Source organism: Schistocerca cancellata, chromosome 1, assembly GCF_023864275.1.
Source record: "Schistocerca cancellata isolate TAMUIC-IGC-003103 chromosome 1, iqSchCanc2.1, whole genome shotgun sequence".
Taxonomy (NCBI): Eukaryota; Metazoa; Arthropoda; class Insecta; order Orthoptera; family Acrididae; genus Schistocerca; species Schistocerca cancellata.
In genome coordinates this window covers 997,907,845-997,934,576 of record NC_064626.1, presented here as the reverse complement: position 1 = coordinate 997,934,576, position 26,732 = coordinate 997,907,845, and positions in this window count along the sequence as shown.

Genomic DNA, 26,732 nt, shown 5'->3' with positions numbered 1-26,732 from the left:
CCATATGGCATTACAATCCGCACTATTTTGCAGTATTCATTCACCACGCAATAATCAAAAATTTCGTGTGTGTGTGAGTGTCTGTGTGTGTGTTTGTGAGAAAGAGAGACAGACAGATAGAGAGAGAGGTAAAGAGAAAAATATTGTTAACCATCTGTATTGTAATTAGTTCATATCGTCGTGACTAAACAAACCACAACGGTATGAGAAGATTTCCTTTGAGTTGTCTCTCTACCCTTAATTACACTTGGTGAAGGTTCCAAAGTAGGGGCCAATAGTCAAGACTTCGTGGCTTCTACACTATGGAGCAAAAGTATCCGGACACCTGACTGAAAATGACTTAAAAGTTCGTTGCGCCCACCACGTGGTGTTGACCCACGCTTAGCCTTGGTGACAGCTTCCACTCTCGCATGGCCGAGCGGTTCCCACCATCGGTAATGCTGGAATTCAATATGGTGTTGACCCAACCTTAGCCTTGATGACAGCTTCCACTCTCGCATGGCCGAGCGGTTCTAGGCGCTTCTGTCCGGAACCGCTGCTACGGTCGCAGGTTCGAATCCTGCTTTGGGCATGGATGTGTGTGATGTCCTTAGGTTAGTTAGGTTTAAGTAGTTCTAAGTCTAGGGGACTAATGACCTCAGATATTAAGTCCCATTATGCTTAGAGCCATTTTGAACCACCCTCGCAGGCATATGTTCAATCAGGTGCTTGAAGGTTTCTTGGGGAGTGGCAGCCCATTCTTCACAAAGTGCTGCACTGAGGAGAGGTACTGATGTCGGTCGGTGAGGCCTGGCACGAAGTCGGCGTTACAAAACAAAGGTGTTCTATGGGATGCAGGTCAGGACACTGTGCAAGCAAGCCCATTACAGGGATGTTATTGTCGTGTAACCACTTGTAAGTGAATGGCGGACGGTGAGGTTATTGTTTAGTCTGTATTTGGTATTCCTACCCACTCACCTCGTAAATCCAATTGTCATTTGCTTCTTCCCTTGCAGCAGCTTGAGTATTGCCGTAATAAATGATAAGTAACCAGGGGAATAAAGGAGTGCCAATTACCGAAATTTAAGTTTCAGCCTAGTATAATCCATTGATGTATTTTTTAACAGTTGCACTACACTGGTGTGCACTGTTACACGCTTCACAAAGTAACAAATATGTTGATACACTGATAGATACAGTAACACTAGACCACAATACATCATCCCAAACTGCACTCCAGAAACGGCGTTCGTGGCAATATAGGTAACCCAAGTTCCATTTACAGGCGCGGATGGGATGCTCGCGGCATCTAATCGTGTTCTCGCGATTGTTATCGTGGTTTCTGACTTCTCGAACCGCGGATTACGTCTCGTGAAATACGCGAATGATTACACAGCATCAAACACCTTTATAGTCACAAAATTTACTTGTTCTCTTAGCCTGATTCCTTAACATCTTCACACCAAACACATGGGTAAAGACCTCCACCTGACTCCCTCACTCGTTCAGGCGCGAAGAAAAAAAAGCGACACATTTTCATTGGCAGCACACAACCCTTTTGAGTGCTATCTTCCTCACAATTAACAATTTCATCAAAATTCTCATGCTTACTTTCTTGGGCACATATTCCTCTATCTCTTCTCGTCTTTATAGCATCATACTCTTCCTCCCTGTGTACCTGACCATCATAAATTTTAACAAACAAGATTCTCTACCTGTTAACCCATCACTACTTAGAACATCATCTCCCTTTAACTGTTCCGGATCTTTTACTTTGCATTTAGTCTCCTCTGCTTCTCCATTTTGAATATTAGTGACCTGTACACAATTTAAATGAGCCATCCTGCATATTCCTTCACTACCTGTTGCATTATCTGCCATTCTTCGTTGATGTTAACTACCTGCTCCATTACATCCTCTTCACGTTTAACTCCAGTTCTCCTTACACTGTCACTCTCAGTTAATTGTTCTGAACTGTTGTCTGAGCCTGTGGTCCTGGTTCTGGGATTCCTTACTTGATCTCATAAGGAAGCACACCTAGTTTTCCTCTGCTCATGGTTCATGATTTTGTTCTGGCTCAGTCTGTTCACTGAACCCTGTTCTCTGATACCTATCACTGTAGAATGCATCACCACCACCTCTACCCCTGTGGTGACTATGTCTTCCTCTGAATCCGCGCCCATGTGATCCTTGATAATTAGTGTACCATCGTTGATCATCATGTCTCCTGTCATTTACTGGTCTGTCCCTGTTGGCTCCATCTAGAATTCTTGGCTTTCTTCGTTCAGATTCCACCTTATGATTTCTTTCTTCCAAGTTGTCTAGTTGTCCCAGTGCTAGCTTAATTGCATTTACATCATCCCTTGATATAGCCAGTAGCTTCTCCAGTGTTGTTGTTGGCATCTTACTAATTATCAACGACACTAATGCCTCCTTGCATATTGGTTCATCTAGGTACATGTTTTCATCATATAGTTTTTGAAAAAACTTCTTTAAACATCTATCATGTACATAACTATACCTTCTATGCTGATAGAATTCATTCTGAACCACATTATGTTTCCTTGCTGTCCAATATTCATTTAGGAATGCCTTCCTAAAACTTCTATATGTCTCAAATTCTCGTCCCACTCTTAATCCCCATGTGCCTGCTTCTGCTTCCGCACATGACACCACAAATCTAATATTTCTGCGGTCATCCCACAGTACTGGTAACACTTCCTCAAACTAATCCAAGAAATCATGTGGATTCAAATGCCCATTAGGACTGCAGTTTTTGGAAGTCTCCATAACATTTTGCACTTCTACAAAATTGTTATTAGTTACAACACTATCAAGTAATAGAGCGCTAGCCTTGGCTTCCACCTGTTCGCCTACTTCTTGCTTCATGGTTCCTATGTCAGCACTTACAATATTTACTCGCTTCACATATCGCTTTTGTTCCATCCCCAACTGTGAAACGTTTTCATCTAGCTTTTTCTCATAGTTCATCTGCTTTTTTGCCTCCTTCTTAACATCAGTCATCTGATTAGTAATCTTCTTAAGCCATTCCTCCGTTTCTTCCCTTTGTATGTTGGCACTTACCGATTCTGCATCTATTCACCTTTTGGACTGCTCCTCTGTCTTACATATTTCATTTCTATGTTCATCTGTCACTTGATTCAGCTTTTCATCTTGCTTCTGGAGTTTATCATGAAACCCTTTCGAATTCTGCACTGAAATTTTCTCAGACCCTTTTGATCCCCTCTACCAGGAACCTTTGAGTTTTATTACTGTGTTCCATCTCTTTCTTAATCTGCTCATTGGATGCCTTAAGTTACTTAATCTGCTCATTTGTTTGTTTATTAGATGCCTCAATGTTCTTAGTAGACACCAAAAGCTCTCGCAATAGGCCATACAAGTTTAAATTTTGAACTTGTTGTCTTCGTTTGGCTGCATCTGAATTAGAAAACAGATCTGCACTAGAATTCCCTACATCATCTACTATGGTAGCATCAGCAAAACTACAATCAACTGATGCCTCATTCTCCGATATCTCATTTTCACTATACAGTGACGCTGGTAAACCAGAGTCATTTAGCACCCCATCATTTACCACTTCCATCTTTACCTTCTTCACATCTACTTCCTCAGGTTCAGATTTAAGTGACATCACAGTATCAGAATCACTTGACATGTCATTGTCATGTATTTTCAGCTTTATCGCCTTTACATTATCCTTCAGACGTTCCTCATTAAACATCCTTTAGATGCCATCCATACTGACTTATACTTTCCTTGGTACTTCTGTAAAACAAATTGGTACCTTTCGCAACTCTAATTTATCTGACAGAGCCTATTCAAACATATAACATTAACACAACTCAATAGCACCTATGCTGGTAATGCCAAACTTAACACCAAACTCATTAACAAATAGTAAATGTATACTAACAGTGTAAGCAGTCCTTGAAACGTTAATATGTTAAATAATTATATTACAATCAATCGAATTCACATCTATTTGGGCGTGACCACAGCTATAAATAATTTTCCTTATGGGGAATAAACGATTTACATGCAACAATTCAGTCGAATCAATCATATCCTTATTACTGGATACGGTACTGTTGTTAGTTTCGTTACGCACTCATAGCGACAATTACGCCTGCTATTACTGAGTATCTGCTGAGTGTTGCTGTAGTGCTGTCAGCACTGCGGCTATTCCGCAAGGACAAGATGACGCGAAGCAATGCGGCGCACGACGCTCCGTTGTCTCGATCTCCACGTCTCAGTGCGAGACTACGCCGAACTGCTATGATCTCCGATGCTTAATTCCGCCGCTAACAGAGATGAGGCGCTGCTGCAACTTGCGATATTCCGTTGTCTCTGCGATAACTCTTTTGTAGCGCCACACCTTCCGTTATTTGCGTCAGTGGTGGGGTTACAACACGGCCCACGTTGCTCTGCTGTCTTGACATCAGCTCTTCAGAGGCGCTGCAGTACGACCGACAACTGAATGGGTGCACCTTCACTTGTCAACATCCAGCTTCAGTCGGTGGTGGGGATATAGTACAGTTCACGACGCTCAGTTGTTCACACGTCAGCTCATTTTGGTACTGCTGTATACAGTATTACCAACTGCCACGATTGTCACTTATTCGATTACTGTCGTGGGAAGTAGATATAGTTCATTGCCACTTCTTTGATCTCACGTTCTTTGCACCGCATTGGCGTAATAGTATCTTATGATGGTATCACTGCGCATTCTCGTTTTTGTTCGTCACACACAAAATCATGTGTGGCATCACTACCAATTGAATATTAAATTAGTTTTCAGTTACTGCAATCGGCACTCCTATCCGAATATTGCAAGTCCTAAAACGCAGTCGCCATGTACGCGAATGGGGGAGGGTGGGGTTATTTTTTCGTCTGTATTTGGTATTCCTACCCACTCACCTCGTAAATCCAATCGTCATTCGCTTCTTCCCTTGCAGTCTAGAAGCAGCTGCCTGAGTGTTGCTGTAATAAATGATAACTAATATGGGGAATGAAGGAGCCAGTTACCAAAATTTAAGTATCAACCTCGTTTTTAACACTTGCACTACACAGAGCTGCACTGTTACACCCTTCACAAAGTAACAAATATATTGATACACTGATACATACAGAAACACTAGACCATAATACATCATCCCACACTGCAATCCAGATGCACCGTTCGTTACAATATAGGTAATCCAAGTTTCATGTAGCGGCGCGGATGAGATACTCGCGGCATCTAATCATGTTCTCGCGACTGTTCGCGTGGTTTTTGACTTCGCGAACTGCGGATTATGTCTCGTGAGGCACACAAATGATTACACAGCATCAAACACCGTTATAGTCACAAAATTTACTTGTTCTATTAGCCTGATTCCTGGCGCGAAAAAAAAAAAAAATAAGAAGCGACCATAGCGCTGTCATCATAATCGATATCAGCGCTACTCGATACATGCTTACACACTCCGCCACAGGCCGTGCATTTTGAACAGGTGCTCGACCGTATTGAATGGTGCAATCAGCATCCCCGAATAGCTCTTCAACAGTGGGAAGCAAGAATGTGCTTAAAACATCAATGTAGGCCTGTGCTGTGATTAGTGCCACGCAAAACAACAAGGAGTGCAAGCCCCATCCGTGAAAAACACGATCACACCATAACACCACCACCTACGAATTTTACTGTTGTCACTACACACACTGGCAGATGACGTTCACCGGTCATTTGCCATACCCACTCACTGCCATCGGATAGCGCCACATTTTGTACCGTGATTCGTCACTCCTCACAAGTTTTCCACTGTTCAGTCGTCCGAAGTTTAAGCTCCATACACCAAGTGAGGGGTCGTTTAGCATTTACCGGCCTGATGTGTGGCATATGAGCAGCCAATCGACCATGAAATCCAAGTTTTCTCGCCTCCCGCCTAACTATCATAGTACTTGCAGTGGATCCTGATGTAGTTTGGAATTACTGTGTGGTGGGCTGGATAGATGTCTGTCTATTACACATTACGATCCTGTCAGTGGTCTCTGTCAGTCAACAAATGAAGTTGACCTGTACGCTTTTGTGCTGTAAGTGTCACTTCACGTTTCCACTTCACTATCAAATCGGAAATAGTGGACCTAGGGATGTTTAGGAGTGTGGAAATCTCGCGTACAGACGTACGAAACAAGTGACACCCAATCACCTGACTACGTTCGAAGTCCGTGAGTTCTGCAGAGCGCCCCACTCTGCTCTCACACAATGTCTAATGACTACTGAGGTCGCTGATATGGAGTACCTTTCAGTAGGTGGCAGTACAATGCACCTAATATGAAAAACGTATGTTTTTGGGGGTGTCCGGATACTTTTAATCACATAGTGTATACACTTCCTCCTTCGTAAATGAATTTCATTTGCTAACGATTTTTCCAGCTCTTCCCCACAAAACTTTTATTTGATCGTTTCACTTCATGTCTCTATGGATGCACATAAATAGACATTTTTAGCTTCCGACTGTTTCCAGCGACTGATCACCAAGAGTTTAAGCAGACAGTAACATGGGTTTCTGTTTACCTGCGTACTACACGTTACATATGTTCATGACTGTTCTCGCCTACTAGTCACTGAATGAAATTGATCCTCTACAAATGATCTTTCACCATTTTTGGTGCTGTGAGTTACCTTTAGTAAGTGGCCGAGCGGTTCTAGGTGCTTCAGTGCATAACCGCTCTGCTGCTACGATCGCAGGTTCGAATCCTGTCCCGAGCATGGATGTATGTGATTCCTTAGGTTAGTTAGGTTTAAGTAGTTCTCAGTCTAGGGGACTGATGACCTCAGATGTTAAGTCCCATAGTGCTTAGAGCCATTTAAGTAATAGCGAAAGGCGACTGAAAGTATGTGATAATGTAAAGATCTGTAAACATGCTTTTTTGAGAAAGTTAAGAAAGTGTGCCTCCGAAATTTAGAAGGCTGCTGTCTGCTGCCCCTTTTGTGGTACCCCTAGTTCCGCATCAAATAATGCAAATTCAACATTACGCCACTGGCTTGCGGATGACACCTGAAGAGCAGAACCCAGCAGCCGGCTAAATTCAGTGCAGTAACGTGATACTATTGGACAACCTAGACTAACTATGATAGCACAATGCTCCTTGGAAAAAAAGTTCATGTGCCTATGCTGCTTACAGAATTTATTTGTGACAAAATCGTGGTGGTTTAAAACTGTTATCGAATGGACTATTAGAGGAGGGTCAGTCTCAATGAGACACTGTGTTGAGGCCAAACTAACGTTACACATGAAAGAGAACGCGACAGCAGGAAGAATGATGGGAATAATAGGCAAGGAAGCAGTGGAAATCATTTTGCAGAAATATAAAAACTCCGTTTCTATAAAGTGGGCTTGGCTGACATTGAAATGGCTGTATTAGTGGATGAGCTACTTGGGATTCTGCAGCAGCTTCGTGTAGACTACTATTATCTTACGCCTGTAGATATAACACAAGATTTTACTGGAATTCTTAGCAAAATAAAGATCTTTGATTACCTAACAACAAACCACATCTTCTGTGTGTAAGAAGACTACAAAGGAAACAGTTGTGTGATTGTGAATAACGATAACACAACTGGAATATACAATTTCGCATGGGTCAGCTCCAGTTGTACAATAACGATAGCTAACAAATTTATGTCAGAGTGTCGAGTCCAGCGAGCGGTCTAGACGCTTAATGAGATAAGGAAGGGGAGGATGGTCCGTTCAGGTAGCTACGTGAAAAAGACTAACAGGATATTTTGAAGCAGGTATGGAACTCAGTGGGAAATATACGAACAAATACGCAAGACTCGGATAACTATAATCTTAAATTGCTCGTTGGAGGAAGACTGAATAAGTGACATCCATGAATGTACACTATTCCTGATTGTCCTACATCCATGGAGGGAGGTATGCGGCTAATTCTAAGACGCAAAGAGTGTCAGAGAAAAACTATACAAGTCCAAGTCCGGGCCTGATCTGCCCGGAGGTCCCTCCTGGACCGCTTTCGACCCGAACTCTCACTCTTCGGGCGCCTCCTCTACCGCCTTTACACGCAGCATCGACAACTTCCACGTTGGCGTCTGGCCACCGCCCTTTCGGCCCCCGTTATGTTACATATAAGGTCACCGCAAACGCTTGAGTTGCGCCTCGAACTTCGCCCTGTGGCCTCACGTGATACCTTCAGTTTACGTCACTTTTCCGGCCAACGCGCATCCTGTGGCATCGCTTTTGTATTCTCAATAAAACTTACTCGTCCTGGCTTCTATACTACCGCCTGTTAGGCGTTGCATATTTTAGATATGTGACAAGATGACAAGTCCATGAGTGAACAAAGATATTGGTAATTGCTTTACTGGGGCTTCATGCCTGCGGTGTCAACAACTAACATCACATCTGTTCTTCGAAGTTGCCTAAGACACAAGGAACAATTTTCCGGAAAACAGACGGCCATGGCACTAGGTGGTGATCCAAGCACGTTACAGTCTGTGGGCTGTTCTGATCGGTTCTCTTCCACCAGACACATCGAAAATATATCCGGCTGTATCGTATCACGGAGTATCACGTAGCACAGAGCTCGGACCGGACCACATCAGTCCATTCAGACTGTTTCCTGGACCAGGCATTGATTCCGCAAGGATTCCACCATTCAGGATACTCACTCAGAAACCGCCTCCATGATATCAGCTGTGGACAGTGTTTGTAGCCTCCTTGCCAAAGGCAATTGGGACTCTGTCATTGTGGACTTGTAAATTTATTTCCATTCAACTTTCACAAACGACTACACGTCAGACTTAAACAATTTTGCTCCTTACAGGAATTAAAGTTTCTTCATTCAGCTTCAAGTTTAACTCCGAGCGACTTGGGGAACTACGACTTTAATGAAGTCTGTATTTAATGAACGTAAACTCAGTGTTTATGAGTTTGCCCGATGATACTGTGAATTTTTTGTGATGTGACAAATCATGTTCTGTGACTGACTCTCAGCAGCAAACCGAGTAGCCACCATGCAAACTTAAGTGTTTATATAGCTAACATGTTATATTCGGTGCTTTTTTTAGTTATACTTGTGTATTACGAAAAAATGTAGATTAAGAGGTACATTGCATTAAATACCTGTCTAAAATGTGTTATCTTTGATTTGTTGTGCTGAAATAAACATAAAAGCCATGTTTGCAGATACACTTATCATAGATATTATCTTAGAATCAACTCTTGGAATCATTTAGTAGCTGATTATGATAAAGAATTTTAGAGAGTGCTGATACCACAGTTGCTATTCATAAATGTCGTACCTTTCCTCACCATGACAACCACAAGTCATGCTTACATGTAAATACGAAGTTACGTCACAACTTTCACCCAGTATAGCAAATATAAAACCTGTCAATAAAGTCTATTATATTTTCATGATGGATTATATTGTCCTTCTCCCCCCCCCCCCCCCCCCGATATACTGCTTAATGAGGTGCGGCATTACCGAAAAACTAAAAACATCAGGTGAAGTTGACCTTTTTACCACCAATAATAAAACCTCAGCTATGCCTAGGATTGAAAGTAATATTAAGCTGTATCAGCCAGTCAATAATATTAATCGTATTGTTCTTTCGTAGTATGGTGCATGAAGGCTTAATTAAAAAGAAAAGACTAATATTAATGAATAAATGCAATAATTTTACTAGCTGTGTGACCGGTTACGAAGTCTCGTAACCGGTTGGCCCTGACTATTATTAGCACACAATCTGAGTGCATAAAATAAAAATAAAGAATGACAAGGAATTTCCATTAACACAGTTGATTAATTAAGTCCCCTGCAACTTTTAAAGCTACGAAATAACAAAGAACAATTGTAACTGTTCTGTGTTTGGTAGTGTGACTCAACGTACTTGTATCTGGCTCGGTTCTTTCTCAATACGACAAAATATTTTAAACACCATTTACAGTGAACTAATTGAAAAACCATAAATGCTATAATTCCACATAGAAACTAGAATTACAAGTCTAATAAATGAACACGAGCCAGATGCTTTGTTGACTGTACCTGTGAGCAAGAGGGATTGTTATTAAAGAAAACTGTAATACCTTTTTACCTCATTATATTGACGAAAATAATCCATTATAACAGCATCATAAATCAAAAGCCCATCTCCTTTCTCAAATATATTCTGAAAACTGCATCTTCGTCCATCTATACATTATACCAACCGAACAGTACAACATTTCAGTGAACACTCAGATCGTCTACTCTCTCGCCCAATAGAACGACTGCTCTCCACATACTCTGAACTACTACTGCCAGTGGAGGCAGCGGAATAATAATCTTTGTCGCAATCTCTGACGCTGTGACTCAGTGTAGCCATCTTTCATCTGCCCCCCCACCCTCCATCCCCATTCCATAAATAGTGTTTAGTGAGGTGAAGCACTATTGTTTCTGTAGTTATACTTGCATATTACGAAAATTCACTGTTTAACCGGTAGAACACATTAAGGAGCACACCAGCCTTGAGGATTATGAATGTCAGTATGCTTCTAAATGTGAAACGTGGAAATAGTATTGTGACACCGTTTGAGGGTCGTTTGTGCCTTGAACCAAGTATGTACAGAGGTCAAAGAACAGTCGGGTTTTGGCGTCTAGTGGGTTAGAGAGAACAAGATGGCCATCTGAGATACACACAGATTGCCTGTCTCATTTTTTTATGGTCGTAAAATACTGGGCTGTGATAGTGAGGGGAAAATGTGTTAGGGCGTGCGCGCACGTGCGCGCGCGCGCGATTTTGTGTGTGTGTGTGTGTGTGTGTTTGTGTGTGTGCGCGCGCGCGCCAACTCCCATCCTCTCCCACCCCCTCCCCCCCCTCCTCCTCCCGCCCTTCTCCCCTCACTACGCCACCTGCCTCTCCACGTAGGCAACTCAGGCACGTAAAACACAAGAAAGCAGGAAAGATACTAAGGGTAGTGCGGAATTAAGCTTATGAACAATGGGCCACATGTCTGTAAAAAGTCAATTAGTAGAAATAGTTTACAGAGTATCACTTTTAAGCTTTGGTTCCAAGCATTAATGATCGTGAGTGAAGAAATAAGACAGCAACAAAGGATAAGCAGGTAAACATGCATTGAACAGAAAATGGGAAATGCTTCACATAATGACCGAAATGTTAATTTTTTTCCGAGAAGATATGAGTTTGTTTAAACTATGGATATCAATTTTTTCTTAAACGCATTCAATTATATAAACGTTAGGGTAGCAATTTCCCTCAGGCAGATAGCAGCATTAGAAAAGATTTGGAATATTTCTGTTACGTGGAAGAGCGAAGCTATGATACTAGTGAGAATGGTACATACTTAGAAACCGATGAAGTACACATAGTGTTTGATAGCAATATAACTTCTCTGGTCATAACCATCCGTCTGTCTGTAGTCCGATGGAAATTCCGACGTTATTCACCTCATCATTCATACATATCGTGAACAGAAAAATTTCTGTTTCTTTTTTCCTTGAAACGAGCAATCTACTGACTTAGATTAAGTAAGAAGTCTTGAGTCCTGTCAGAAAGCTGGTCCATATTCGGAAGTCATATGCTGTGAGACACTGTAAATGGATAACTCGATAATACAGACAATGTGAAGAATTACAATACATTGTCACTGTCCTCTACAGCAGTGGTACTCAACCTTTTTCTCCACATACTCCAAAGAGACAATTTTCCATTACTGCCTGTACTCCTAGGTCTAGGCCCTAGAATTAGCCCTAGAGTAATTCTCAATTCGTTTTATAGACAAATCTAAAATAAATTATGAAATTTAGAACTTATTAAATACTACTTCACAAAAAAGAATTTTATGCTGCAAATGTGTACAATAATTGCAGGAACTTTTTATATATGGCACACATACAAAAAATATATAAATTTGTATAATTTTCTGACTTGTTAATGAGATGGCTGAGCTTGTTTTCTCGACACCAACTTTTCTGTTCATAGCCGAATCTCCAGTAATGCGAATATCACTGGTGATTTTGAATTCAAACGATTTCTTTGCGCACACAAAGAAGTAGACAGGAATGGAAGGAAGTCTATAATGGCAATGTGACTAAGTTCAGTGTGCTCTTTATGTGCACAGCACCAGAAATCACAAAATGACAGGCTTTAGACTTTTATTTTCAGTGAACTGTCAACGAACTTTTCCAAAGACTTTCATATAATTTTACGGGAATACTAGACGAGTTTGTGGAGGCTGTGCAAAACGAATTTGTAATCCATTCTTGTTTATTATCGTCTTTCTCAGCGTCTGGAAACTTTTTTAAAAAATTGGAAACTGGAAACTGATTATTTCCAAACCTCCACGGGCAATATTAAGACGATAATACCCTCACTGGTGCACAAAAACAAAGGTGTGTAGACCCCATCTACTCACACATTTTTTTGAAAAGTAGAAAGATTAGAGCATGTAACAATATTTGCTTTTATAGAACTGCACATTGTTTTGTGTAAATCACGAGGTTTTTTTTCATTACCTAATTTTTTCTGTGGATGACGCAGTGTTGCCAGATCATCAGGCACACCCACCGACTCAACGATTTAAACCGCAAATCCTTTGTTCATTTTAACGTTTCTACTATTTGTAACAAAATCGTTTGCCTTGCCATGAATTCTGCGCCCCATAGTTGTATCAAAATTCGGATTTTTTATAGTACTGCAGTGGAATTTTTGACTCACATCTTATTTTCTAAACCACCAATGAATCTATTTTTTGAGTAATACTTTATTTGCATTTTTTTTAATTAAACAACTCTATCTCATACGATGTATCCAACGAAATATTTTTTAAATTGCGTATTATGTTCGAACTTTTACATAATTTTTTTGCTTTGTCTAAAAAAAACTCGACTGACTTGTCTTTATAGTCACCATGATTGGTTACTAAGTGCCTGAGAATTAGGCATGATTTCATAAAATTACAGCATTTGGTTGCAAATAATGCCGTGTAGATCACATATATTTCATATGAATCCACATTTAATGTAGGCTTCATTGCAATATTTGTAACTCACATCTCTCAGGTTTTTCGACTTGCTCGTAGAGGATTCGACTTCAACACTCTTTTCGCCGATGTCCCATGGTAGAACACGCGTTGTTGTACTTTTCACTGACGTTGGTTCAACACTATCGCCACCATTACCTGTACTGTTGATTTTACTTTTTCCTCTTGTGGCGAAACGGAAATGAACGTATGGCATCGTTGACCGGGAGGCACCATCCGAGTAAGTTCGGCAGCTAAGTGCAAGTCTTATTTCAATCGACTCCACCTGTGTGCCGGTGGTGAGGACAACACAACACCCAGTCCACGAGCGGAGAAAATCTCCAACTCGGTCGAGGAATCGAACACGGGCCCGCTTGCATGAGAGGCGAACGCGTTACTACCCAGCTAAGGAGGCGGACTTAGACAACGAATGTATCCATCTTAAAACAAAAGTTAAAGTATGTCTTCCATTACAGTAGTAATAAAAGGAAATTCAACTGTGGTAATCTGAAAATCGTTTCACAAATATAAAGAGTGAGACGTGAGGCTTTGAGTGAAGAAAAGGAACTTGATATAAGTGTCACGAAAATAAACAAAGTATTGAAGCATTATAAATCCGTCAGTAACGTACATTCGCAGACATTGTTATCAGCATTTGAAACAATACAAATTATTAGCAAAGACAGTTGTAAGATATCATTGTTGGGTAGACCGGTAGAGTAAATAAATGGATTCTTGGGTAGAGGGCTATCTCTGAGCTGAAATATTCTTCGTTATTTGTGATCATTCAGGAACACATTATACTGGCTGCATGCGTATTTTCCATTTTACGTACCACATAAAAAGTTTCGCGTACTCCTGAGGGTATGCACGTCTTAGTTCGAGAACCGCTGCTCTACTGCAATACCACAGTAGAAATAGTACGAAGCGGAATGTAAGAATTCCATTTTACTGACAGTACCTAAGAGCCAACATAGAAGATCATAACTCCGATATTTGTTTTACACCGCTTGTGAGTATAAGGAGGTAAGAAGGGAATCACTAGTTAACGGTGTGGGAATAATAGAAAGATAGTATCACCTGAAATGTTGTTTAGCTTTCTTCCTTTGTGTAAATCCTATCCCTATCGGTCAATAAACGATGAAGGATTATTGATTTAGCTCAGTCGATTTTCAAAGCAGTAGGATATATACGTTGGAACTGTAATCGTTTTCTTTAAGAAGCTGCTAAAATCCCGTGCAATAAAGTATAAATATCTCACGTTTCGCTAAAACGAATACCGATGAAATTGTGCTCATCTGACTGAAACAGAGAACCGTTGATAGTCGCCGTGAAATAGAAAACCTGTTAACTGAAACAGAAAAGAGACGATAAGAAATGTAATGGAAAACGCAGAAAGAAAGGCACTCGCCTTGAAGACAGTCGCTTTAAAAAACGAAACGAGCTCTTAAGGAATCGCTAAAGTGCATGGTGAGGCAACAAAGGCAGTCCGAAGAAGATAAGATCGTTTTATTACCAGCTCGTCAAAGAGGATGAAACACACAAAACATAAAATTTCCAATACACAGTGTAGATAGGTTTTTTGTACTTACGGAAACTGATTTCAAGAAATGAGTTTGAAAACGGCCGCTTAAAACAGGCGCCTTTCACATATCGCAGGATTGCTCCAAGTTCACAACAAGTCACTTATTTTAATCACAGATGTTGAGTCGCCTCTTTCTCCTTGTTCTTTTCGTTAGCACAAGATTTCATTGCCACAAACGAGAGCGTGTAGGTCTCTCTTAGCACGACCTAAAGGCTTCGACAGGCTGCAGACAAAGAAATAAGAATGGGCAGAGCTTACTCTCTTTCAACCTCGTTTCGTGAGACGAAGTTTATATTTTCCCTGTTCGTCGTTTGAGGCAAAGCATTTCCTTCTCGTCGTCGTCCAGAGTAGTATGTTATAGCAAGTAGCCTTGCAGACATTTTCCTTAGTGTGAATATAAGGGCATTTGACCAACAAGTACTGGAACCTTGGTAAGATCCAACTTGCCACAAGCCCTGCTTTTCCGATCAGTTAATTATGAATTATGTCCTACCGGTTTCGTGAACTTTTGAACTCAAATGTCACTGGCAGGTTATTGTGTTTGTGTTCAAATTCTGTTGATAGAGAACACGTGGTCATCCGACTCCGTCTCCGGCGTAGGCATCAGTAAATTCCAATGACATATGCAAAGCATTTTATGCCCATTTCCTAACTTTTAATGTTATTTCTTTCCGGAATCTGAGATTTTATTTCGGAGGGATGTTAACTCTTCTAACTCTGTGCGTATCTATCGCCACTCTGGCAAAACCTCTGTAGTTTGTCTATTGGAAAATTACGTGACTTATCTTTTCCACTTGTATCTCGTGGATTCACTGGCTTACGCCTTTTCTTGGTATTATCAATTTCAGCCACGTGAATTTGCATGCACATTGGTATTTTCACGTACTTTCATGATTGCGGATCACCATACAGGCTAGTTATTACAGGGTATTAGGCAATTGGCAATGACATTTGCTCATGGAAGAATCGGATCTATGAAACGCCATAACTAAACTTTCAGGTTGTGTCGTAGTAGAGTAAAAGTTTCATCCACGTGTACTTCAAACACGTGTCACTTCCGAGTAACTCTCAACCCCCCACTCATCCCTATCCCTCCTCCCCCCCTCGCCCAATCTGTTATCACTCCTCTAGTGCTTTGCGTGAGCTCGTTTCCACCTTTCGTTGAGAAAGGTCTTTAGTGTGACGTCATAAGCAAGTGACTGCGTGTGAGATCGCTCTCTAAGTTTTCATATATTTTTAGGTTTCAGATACATATTTTAACGGTTTTTGTGATAATATTTACTATATAAGTGACGTATTAGTGGTTTCTTCATTCACCTCTGCCTTTCTTGTGTTGTGACCTGATATTTGTGAGTGTTTCGTATCGAGCAACTTAACCTCTTGCCTGTGTTTACATTCCGCGCTGACCAGTTGCAGCTGTAGCGGCGCATCGAAAGCTAAGTACTAATTAATTGTTTGTGTATAGTTGCTTATCTAGGAACTTTAGTAGTCTTCAACCGGTGTTGTTGGTGTTTTCTGGTGAAATAATTTCAGAAGAACCTTTTGGGAACTGTTTACAGCTTCTTTACTGTGTCATTAGACGTTTGATTCTCTTTCTGTATTAGCCTTTTGTTATATTCACATTTGTTGTTTACTAATACAGTTAATAATAGTAGTTACTTCCCTTGTAGAGTAAGTTTGTGATTATTGTAGTCAAGTTTTAACATCTTCTTATTGTAGTAGCGGAACTTAGAAAAAGTAAAATTTTACCATGAGTGAGAAGTGTGGGCTTTGCCGTAGGTTCGTGAGCAGTGGATTGCTGTGTGAGACTTGTTCGAAGTATTTTCACTGGGGGGAATGCAGTGGGGAAGCCAGTGGGCAATCTGGTGAGATCCTCTCCTGGAACTGCAGGTTATGTAGCAAGAGAGTAAATTGATAGAGGAGCAGGAGCGTAAGATCTGTGCCCTTCAGGTGCAGTTGAAAAACGCACAGGAGGAGCTAGATAGGATGAGGAGGGAGAAGGGGGTTTGGGAATGGGAGCTGGCTGTTGGCAAGAGATCTGCTAGGAGAAGAAGATTTTCAGATAGTTTTGCTATTGGTGTTTACCATAGATATGACCAACTGTCAGAGTCTAGTGGAGAGGAATCTCTAGTAGCTGTAGATGTAGGAAGTATGCAGCAGACCTCAGTAGTTACTGTGCCTAGAACAGTTGCAAAATCGAGGAGGAAGAAGAACGTTCTGCTGTTAGGTAGTTCTCATGGCAGAGGTGTAGGCCAGCAGTTGCAGGAAGTGCTGGGGAGTGAGTACCAGGTCACCAGCATTGTGAAGCCTAATGCAGGGTTGGCTCAGGTGACTGTTAACATAGGGGGGTTATGTAGGGATTTTACTGAAGAGGATCAGGTAGTGATTGTGGGTGGGGCTGGTAATAGTATTGATAGGGATGGGGAGTATAACATAGATGGTGACCTGGAAAAGATAGCCACTCAGACTGGCAACACGAATGTGCATTTCGTGGAACTGTTTCAGCGTCACGATCGGCCTCATCTTAATACAGCCGTCAGGCGTAATAACATGAGACTTGGGGGTGCGCTGATGACAGAAAGCATGGGTCACATTTCAGTGGTTTCGGTGGAGTCTATCAGCAGGACGGGTTTCACTAGACACGGCCTGCACCTCAACAGGTATGGGAAGGGGAGGTTGGCAAAGCTTATAGGTGACAGCATAGGTGGGGTTGGTGGGATCACTCATGGGAAAATTCCTGCAGTAGTGGATGTTAGAGCTGCACCTTTTTTAGATTGAAGTCAGCTGATAGGTATTCCTGCTTAAGGGAAGTCTCTCTAACAAGGGTATCACTTTGTCAAAAGCTTAGGTATCCGAGTAATGAGGGAATAAGTATATTTCATCAAAATATACAAGGTATTAGAGATAAAGTTAGTGAACTGCTTATAGATGTTGACTCTGAAATTATTGGTATATATGAACACTTCTTAAATAAGGAGATAATTCAGAGGCTTCCTTTACCAGGATACAGGTTGGCTGGCTGCTTTTCGAGGAGCTCTTTGCGGTGTGGGGGAGTGGCCATGTATGTGAAAAACGGCATCGCATTTGAGTCAATTGATGTTTCAAAGTACTGCACTGAAAAGGTGTTTGAATGTTGTGCAGGTGTGGTTAAATTTAACGGAGCTAAACTTGTAACTGTTGTTATTTATAGATCCCCAGACTCCGATTTCACAACATTTTTGCTAAAGCTAGAGGAGGTTCTTGGTTCACTTTATAGGAAATACAAAAAGTTAGTTATATGTGGTGACTTCAATATTAATTGTATAAGTGATTGTGCAAGGAAGAGGGTGCTGGTAGACCTCTTTAATTCATATAATCTTATGCAAACCGTATTCTTTCCAACGAGAGTGCAAGGGAACAGTAGAACAACCATAGACAACATTTTTGTTCATTCCTCATTACTAGAAGGGCATTCTGTTAGCAAAAAGGTGAATGGCCTTTCAGATCATGATGCGCAAATTTTAACTTTAAAAGCTTTTTATGCTGCAACACGTGTTAAATATAGTCATCAGCTGTTCAGGAAAGCTGATCCAGTTGCTGTAGAGACCTTTGTAAACCTTATAAAGGAACAAGAATGGCAAGATGTTTATAGCGCTGATACAGTAGACGATAAATATAATGCTTTTCTCAAGACTTTTCTCATGCTCTTTGAAAGTTGCTTTCCGTTAGAACGTTTAAAACAAGGTACTAGCACAAACAGGCAGCCTGGGTGGCTGACTAGAGGGATAAGAATATCTTGTAGAACAAAGTGGCAATTATATCAAAACGTTAGAAACAGTCAAAATCTAAATGCAGCAACCCATTACAAACAGTATTGTAAGGTGCTTAAAAATGTTATTAGGAAGGCAAAAAGTATGTGGTATGCAGATAGAATAGCTAAGTCTCAGGATAAAATTAAAACCATATGGTCAGTCGTAAAGGAAGTGGCTGGTCTGCAGAGACAGGTCGAGGATATAGAATCAGTGCGTAGTGGGAATGTCCGTGTTACTGATAAGTCGCATATACGTACAGTATTTAATAATCACTTTCTGAATATAGCAGGTGAACTAAATAGAAACCTAGTCCCAACAGGGAATCATACAGCGCTCTTAGAAAAAAGTGTTCCGAGACTGTTACCTGAAATGCTCCTCCATGATACTGACAAGAGGGAGATTGAGTTAATAATTAAATCACTAAAGACCAAGAACTCTCATGGATATGGCGGGGTATCTAGCAGAATACTGAAGTATTGTTCTATGTATGTTAGCCCAGTTCTCAGCCATATCTGTAACTTTTCCTTTAGGAGTGGTCGGTTTCCTGACCGATTAAAGTACTCGGTAGTGAAGCCACTTTATAAAAAGGGAGACATTGATAATGTTGACAATTTTAGACCTAATTCTATGCCATCGGTGTTTGCTAAAGTTATCGAGAAGGTTGTATATACAAGGTTACTGGAGCATTTAAATTCACATAATTTGCTGTCAAATGTTCAGTTTGGTTTTAGAAATGGTTTAACAACTGAAAATGCTATATTCTCTTTTCTCTGTGAGGTTTTGGACGGATTAAATAAAAGGTTGCGAACGCTAGGTGTTTTCATTGATTTAACGAAGGCTTTTGACTGTGTTGACCACAAAATATTACTGCAGAAGTTGGACCATTATGGAGTAAGGGGAGTAGCTTACAATTGGTTCGCCTCTTACTTTAAGAACAGAAAGCAGAGGGTAATTCTCCGCAATATTGAGAGTGGTAGTGATGTTCAGTCCCAATGGGGCACTGTTAAGTGGGGCGTTCCCCAAGGGTCGGTGCTGGGGCCACTGCTGTTTCTTATTTATATAAATGATATGCCTTCTAGTATTACAGGTGATTCAAAAATATTTCTGTTTGCTGATGACACCAGCTTGATAGTGAAGGATCTTGTGTGTAATATTCAAACAGTAACAAATAATGTAGTTCATGAAATAAGTTCGTGGCTTGTGGAAAATAATTTGATGCTAAATCACAGTAAGACTCAGTTTTTACAGTTTCTAACTCACAATTCAACAGGAACCGATATTTTGATCAGACAGAATGGGCATATTATAAGCGAGACGGAACAGTTCAAATTCCTAGGCGTTCGGATAGATAGTAAGCTGTTGTGGAAAGCCCATGTCCAGGATCTTGTTCAGAAGCTAAATGCTGCTTTATTTAACATTAGAACAGTATCTGAAATAAGTGACACTTCAACACGAAAAGTAGTCTACTTCGCATATTTTCATACGCTTATGTCGTATGGTATTATTTTTTGAGGTAATTCTTCTGATTCAAAAAGGGTATTTTTGGCTCAAAAACGGGCTGTTCGAGCTATATGTGGTGTAAGTTCGAGAACCTCTTGTCGACCCCTATTCAAAAATCTGGGAATTCTGACATTGCCCTCACAGTACATATTTTATTTAATGTCGTTTGTTGTTAGCAATATTAGCCTATTCCCAAGAGTTAGCAGCTTTCACTCAGTTAATACTAGGCAGAAATCAAATTTGCATGTAGAATGCACTTCCTTAACTCTTGTGCAGAAAGGAGTGCAGTATTCTCCTGCATCCATTTTCAATAAGCTACCACAAGAACTCAAAAATCTTAGCAGTAGCCCAAACTCCTTCTATTCTGTCGAGGAGCTAAAAAATTAAGCAAATTCCAGTGTTACATTGTTGATTGTCTTCATTTAAACTTACGACTTGTCACCTGAATATGTTTTTTTTATATTTCATTTTATCTGTTTCTAATATCGTGTTATAATTTCGTGTGTTGACTCGTTCCATGACCATGGAGACTTCTCCTTAATTTGGTCCCACGGAACAATAAATAAATAAATAAATAAAATAGTCAGATTGTATTGTCCTTGGGTCAAATTCACTTTCTGGGGATGAATTCCAGGGCATAAAATGTGTCATCGCTTGAGAACTTGTAATTTCCCAAGATAGGAAGTGGCTTACAAGTTAGTCTCTAGGGATATCTAATGTAGTTATGAATGGATCCATTTCAATGTGCGATGCATATCTGGAGAAATGCCTCACTATCTGCAAAAATGGGATAAAGCTGCATGGATCGATTAATATGTTTCTTTTATTAGTACCATCGTTAGAACTGTAATTAAGATTAAAGCAGCATAATAATGAGAGACGTTAAATGACACTTGACCAGTTGGAAAAGTAAGAAATTAAAATTTAAAAAAATGTTGCGGCGGCGCAGTTACTTTCGTCCATTACCTGTACCTACCTGTGAACTCGTTGCAGCTGATCGCCGGAAGGAAAGCCGAGCAGAGAGAGACCTACCATACTGCAGCTCGCTCCAGGATGCACACAACTATTCCAAAAATCGGGAAAAGGTCTTAATTTTGAATGAAAGGTGGAAATACTGGTAAAACTTCGGTATATTCTTAACCTTGATAATTTACACTTTCACTGCCAAGCCTGTGCTAATCCTAACAGAGTCGTGCACATCCCCTTTCATTCACGTTAGCAATTTTATGGTACCGTATTTCCCTAAATCTGAACAGTTACGAAGCACGGATTGATCTTAAATAAAAATGCTCGCCGAATTATTAAGTTTGTCGGTGTCTAACGCTCTCAAGCTTTTAGTCACCGATCCGCTCAATATGCCACGCTGAAGTACTGTCTTTCCTCATACACAAAATCAATTAAAAAATCCTTACTTTCTAAATAACACACCTAAATAAACAGGCTTTCACTTTGAAACACTTTTGAAACATGTAACACAACTACAATCGGCAAATTATAACTTCCTTCGGAGCTCATACTACACATGACCGTACCACTGAAAGGCTGGGTTCCGATCCTTTTAGACTACTGTAAGCATTCTATATCTCCAAGCGATAAGACGCGCGAAGAATAGTCCATTCTGATCGGACAGTTTTCTTTAATGCCAATATAGAAACATTATTCTAGCGCCTTAGTCCGCGCTTTTTATGTCTAACCGATCAACAAATACCACACTTAAGAACTGTACTTTTTCCCGAATAAATATTTAACATTTTGATATTTTGTTTTTACTTTACATTATTAACTATTTTTATTTGCACTCGCATTAACTTTCCTTCTACCATAAATTTACTTAACATTTCATGATACAAAATTCCCCGTCGTCTGCATTCACACTATCTTAAAATTTTCTTACACTAGTTCGTACAGCGTTTATCAGTAGAACAACGATCTACATATTTAGACCACATTCACGCATCATTCACACTACAAATTTTCATTCTTTCAAACATTTCTCATTCTTATAAACTAAAATTATAAATTTCTCACTGTGGACTTGGCAGTCTATAACTGACCTAGCCTAATCTTTTAATTTCACGCATCACTGTGTGTGACAGGTGATCGTGATAGGCGATCAATGAAGAGGATTGCGACGAAAATTAAGGAGACGACTGCTGCTGAAGTCAGGACAAAACTATATGTCGCACTAGCGTTCCCTTTCAGAACCAAAACAACAGAAAGTGAGCCTCAAAAGCACTGAATTGTGAGGCGAGCTAAAATTACATGTCACTCATGTGACGCAAATGTCCGTAACATGAATACATGGTGCCGGTGTAAAGTCCAACAATTTCAGGAAGTTTGAAGGATTCTCATCGACTTATGAAGATCTGTTAAATTTGTATCACTATCTACCGAAAGCATGAAAATAACTCCCTGTAGTGACCTGTGAAAAGTTTCAGAATGTTCATTTACATTGTCAGGTCCTTCCAATTAACCGCGAACAACTGAGTCAATGGTAACACTGTTCCACGACTATTGCGCCCAATTCCTCCAATTTCCCTCGCTAGAGTCCCATCTTATAAACCCAGTTACCTCCAATCCTTCTTATTATCCCTGTGAAATAGCGCTGATTGAATTCCGCAAAGAAAAATCAGAACAAACTTATTCTCAATAAAATAAATTACCTGCTTTTCATTTTTGGCCCTAGTCACTTCTCCCAATTCATCAGTAATCACACAAATTGATTACTATGTAGATCATCATAGAATATTCGTGCTCCGTGATATAGTTCTGTCGTCACTTTCACCCTGCATTCCACTTTTTCTTGTCTGTCACTTACATTGCCGTAATTCGTCGTCCACCGAAATGCAAAAATTCTAGCCTGCAGTCCGTCCATACATAATCTATCTTTAATACAACTAATTGATTCTTGCTTCACTTGAATCTAATTAAATCATCTGCCATTTCCAGCTTCATGGCATTCTACGACCAGCCACTGTAGAGTAAGATGGTTCCAGCTACAGTTGTTAAAAATTATTTTAGATTTGAAGTTAGATGAAGAGCGGTGGACGATATGAGAGGCGAAAGAAGCAGTTAAAGTATGTAGTCAAATAGTCTCTTTAGCTGCAGTTCCTACGGCAAGTGAAATTTGTTCTTGCAGACATATGCTCGAAAATAAACTAAAAGATATTAGACTGTCGAGAAAAATTAGTGCACTAGTAGAGGTTTCCAATCATCTCAAGATTTATTGTTACAACAGGGCAAGTGGAGTACATGAAATGATAATATTTACGGATAAATAGCACAAGCGGTTCTTAGATTCCAGGTATCTACTCATGCTGAAACACCCAGGGGTGTAGCCTCCAAGGTCAGTAACGCAGGCGCAGACTCTGGAATCCAGTCGATCATAGAGATGGCAAATACTGCCCTGGGATACCTTGCGCCACGTCTACTCGACCTGTTCACGTACTGTTGTAATAGATGTTTGTAGACGAGTAGCACGAATCGCTTCTCGTCCCTTCGTAACCCATATGTGCTCGATTGGAGACAAGTACGAAGATCTTGCTGGCAAAAGAAGCTGTTGCACGTCCTGCAGTCCACGATGAGTTTCAAGAGCAGTGTATGGGCGAGATGGGGAAGCATTATCCTGTTCGAACAACACATCACCTTTCTATTCCAATAACGGCAAAAGAATGGGTCTAACAATATTCTGCATGAACCGAGCACTGGTTATCGTCCCCTCCAGAAAGACCAAAGGTGAACGAGAGTTGTACCTTGTCGCACCCCAGACCATAAGGCCTGGAGTGGGGCAAAGTGTGTATTGGACGTATGAACTCTACGGGACAGCGCTCACCAGGTCTACGTCGTATGCGCGTAACGATCATTACACGCGAGCGGGCAGAATCGTCCAAGTAATTCAAGTAATCCTCTGACGGCACCAATGGAACCCATCATGTCGATGCTTTGGCTTAAGTGGAACACGGGATTTGGGGGGGGGGTATCCGTAGTCCCATTGCTAGTAACTGGTTGAACTGGTTGGCACCAGTTCGTGTTGACACACCTGGGTTCACAAGCCCTCTTATCTGTCCTGTAAGACGGTTGCTGTACGATCTGCCCTTACAATTAGACGGACCTGGCAGGCGTCTCTGCTACGTGGATGTCCAGAACTTCGTCTACGGGTGTAAGAATGTTCGTGTGGCCAGCTTCGTTGCACAACAGACACAGCGCGTCCAACTTGTGGGGCAGTTCTTCGAAATAACCAACCCGCCACTCGGGAGCAATAACCTGACACCTTTCAAACTTGTTGAGTTGGTTGTAGGAAGCACGAGTGGTTCTCTGTGGCATGACTGCTCCCTTGACACGTTTCCACCACAGTGAGTCTTCTGTCTGTGAGCACTTCATATTAAAAGGTAGACCCAAACGGAACTCTTGTAGCTATTGCACTGCGCTACCTGTTGGTAGACGAAGTTGAAACCATTTTCAGCACATCTACTATCCCCCAGGTGGTATATACCATCGTCGGATTAAAATTGACGTCCTCTTTCCAAGCGTACAATTTTTTTTTCGGCAGTGTTACTTGAATGGAAAGACATCAGTAAAACCGAAATTAAACGCTGAAAAATGTAAAAACTATATAAAGAGCTATAAAAATTATGGAAGACATCAAAGAATCAAATCTGTATCAAAAGTATAAAAGAATGATTGTCTTGAAAAGACCAACAAAGCTTCTACAATAGATCCACGGAACACAACACAATACTATCCGACTGCAAAATGTACCCTTAATCTTTCTCACATGATTAGCTTATCAATAATACTATGTGCATTTATTCCAACTTCACGAATTTTATGCACATCTTAAAGAATAAATGAGAACAAGCATTACAATAAAATGGTCACTTACTGCTGAAGCTAGTTGCTGAATCCCTACCTTAGGTACCTCAAGATTTTTGTTAAATCCACATACGTCATACTGAATATATATTTCAGATTTACATAGATGTAGATGTCATAACCACAGTTTCTGATTAAATTTGCAACAAGTACATTATGTGTGTTCATCACAACATATTTCCTAGAGTCACAGCTTTGTCTCCCAGCTGGCTCCTTTCTAATACATAAGACGCTGCATGGGGGCTTAATAAAATTTAATGCAAATATTTTTTTATTTTCTGTCGCTGTAGGTCCGATTACGCAAGTCTCGTAAACGGATGGCCCTGACAACTAATTGTTACGCTATCTGACTGCATAGAACCACAACAAAGAATGAAATGAAACTTTTCATTAACACAGTTAATTAATTAAGTCCCCAGCAACTATAAAATCTACGAATCCAACAAAGCAAAAGTGTAACTGTTCTGTATGTGGTAGTATGACTCAACGCACATCTGGCACGGTTCTTCTTCAATAAGACAAGAATTTTTAAATATCATTCATACTGACGTGATAAAGGAAAATTAGAAATACTATAACTGTGCAAGAAAACCAAAATTACACTCTAATACAAGAACACAAGCCAGATGCTTTGTTGACTGAACCTGTAATGAAGCATTATTCAGGACACACAAATAATAAGAAAATAAAGAACAGTAGTTAGTTACCTTAATTTATATTGACGAAAAGCACTCAGATCATTACAATATCTCCATTAGAATAACATCTGCTACCTCTCCCATCACATAGCTGCATAACATGGAACAACACTCACTACTACCGCATATCACTCTGACTTCAGCTACAATCAGTGTCCACCACAACTTCTCGGCAAGAACTGTCTGCCGCTACCTCTCAACACGCACACCAGTGGAGGCGGCGGAACAATACTCTCTCTGGCGCGATTTTTGGCGCTGTGGCTCAGTGTAGCCACCTTTCAACGCTTCGTACTATACAAAAGATGTATGACACCCGAAGATGGCGTAAAACTGTAGATACAATTCACAATTTAAGATAATAGATTTATAAAAGCATTATAAATTTTTACATAGTGTTGCAAATGTTCTTCATATCCCTATAAACAACACAAGTCCAGAGGGTCGTTAACGTTCTTTTCAGTTTATTGCAAAAAAATCCGTGCAATCCATTGCTAAGCAGTGGTTTTGCGGTCATCCCAAGACGCAAGGAATAACGGTTACATTTCTCTTTCGTTCGCCAAATGAGATCACCCAATGTAACGTATAAAATGCTTACCAGAATCTACTTACGCGCCGATACGTATTTAGATACGTGCGAATGCACCCATTTGCGCTCTGCAATGCTATTTGCAAGACCGTTTGGAGGCGCAGGCAGTGCTGCTCTTATCAGATGCTTGGCAGAGGCATCCGACGACAACCTCCACCTACAGAGCAGTTCTACGGGCAGAGTGGTTCGCCGGTTTCACGCAGGGCGAGTGTAGCCGCAGTTGTACGGTCCAGCGGGCCAGCTAAGCAGCTTTACAAACCTTTTTTTCATTTTTGCCTTATTTTACAGTCGGAAGCGTAGTGCCCGCTTGCTTTACCTTCCCAGAGTCGCCGTCAGAAGGAGCTTCCAGGGCCCTTCAGTAAGCTTTTACCGCCACTCACTTTCACTGGTTAAAGCGATTAATCTTGGAAATACTTCAATTATTTTCTAAGCATGCACACTGGAGAGAAACGTAGCAGAGGACGCTAAATAAAATGACGCGCCTTCAGCTTTTGACGTTATGCTGAAGCATAGAGTTATGCTGAAGCATAGAGTCGCAGCTGCTGCAGTTTGTAAACGTGTTGTGACGCGAGAATTGATTAGCAGTCGAACAGCTTTCTACAACAGAAATTACGCTGCCAAACACAAGAGATACTTAGAGTTTTGGTGTACCATATTACGGTAAATGTCTGGAGTTTT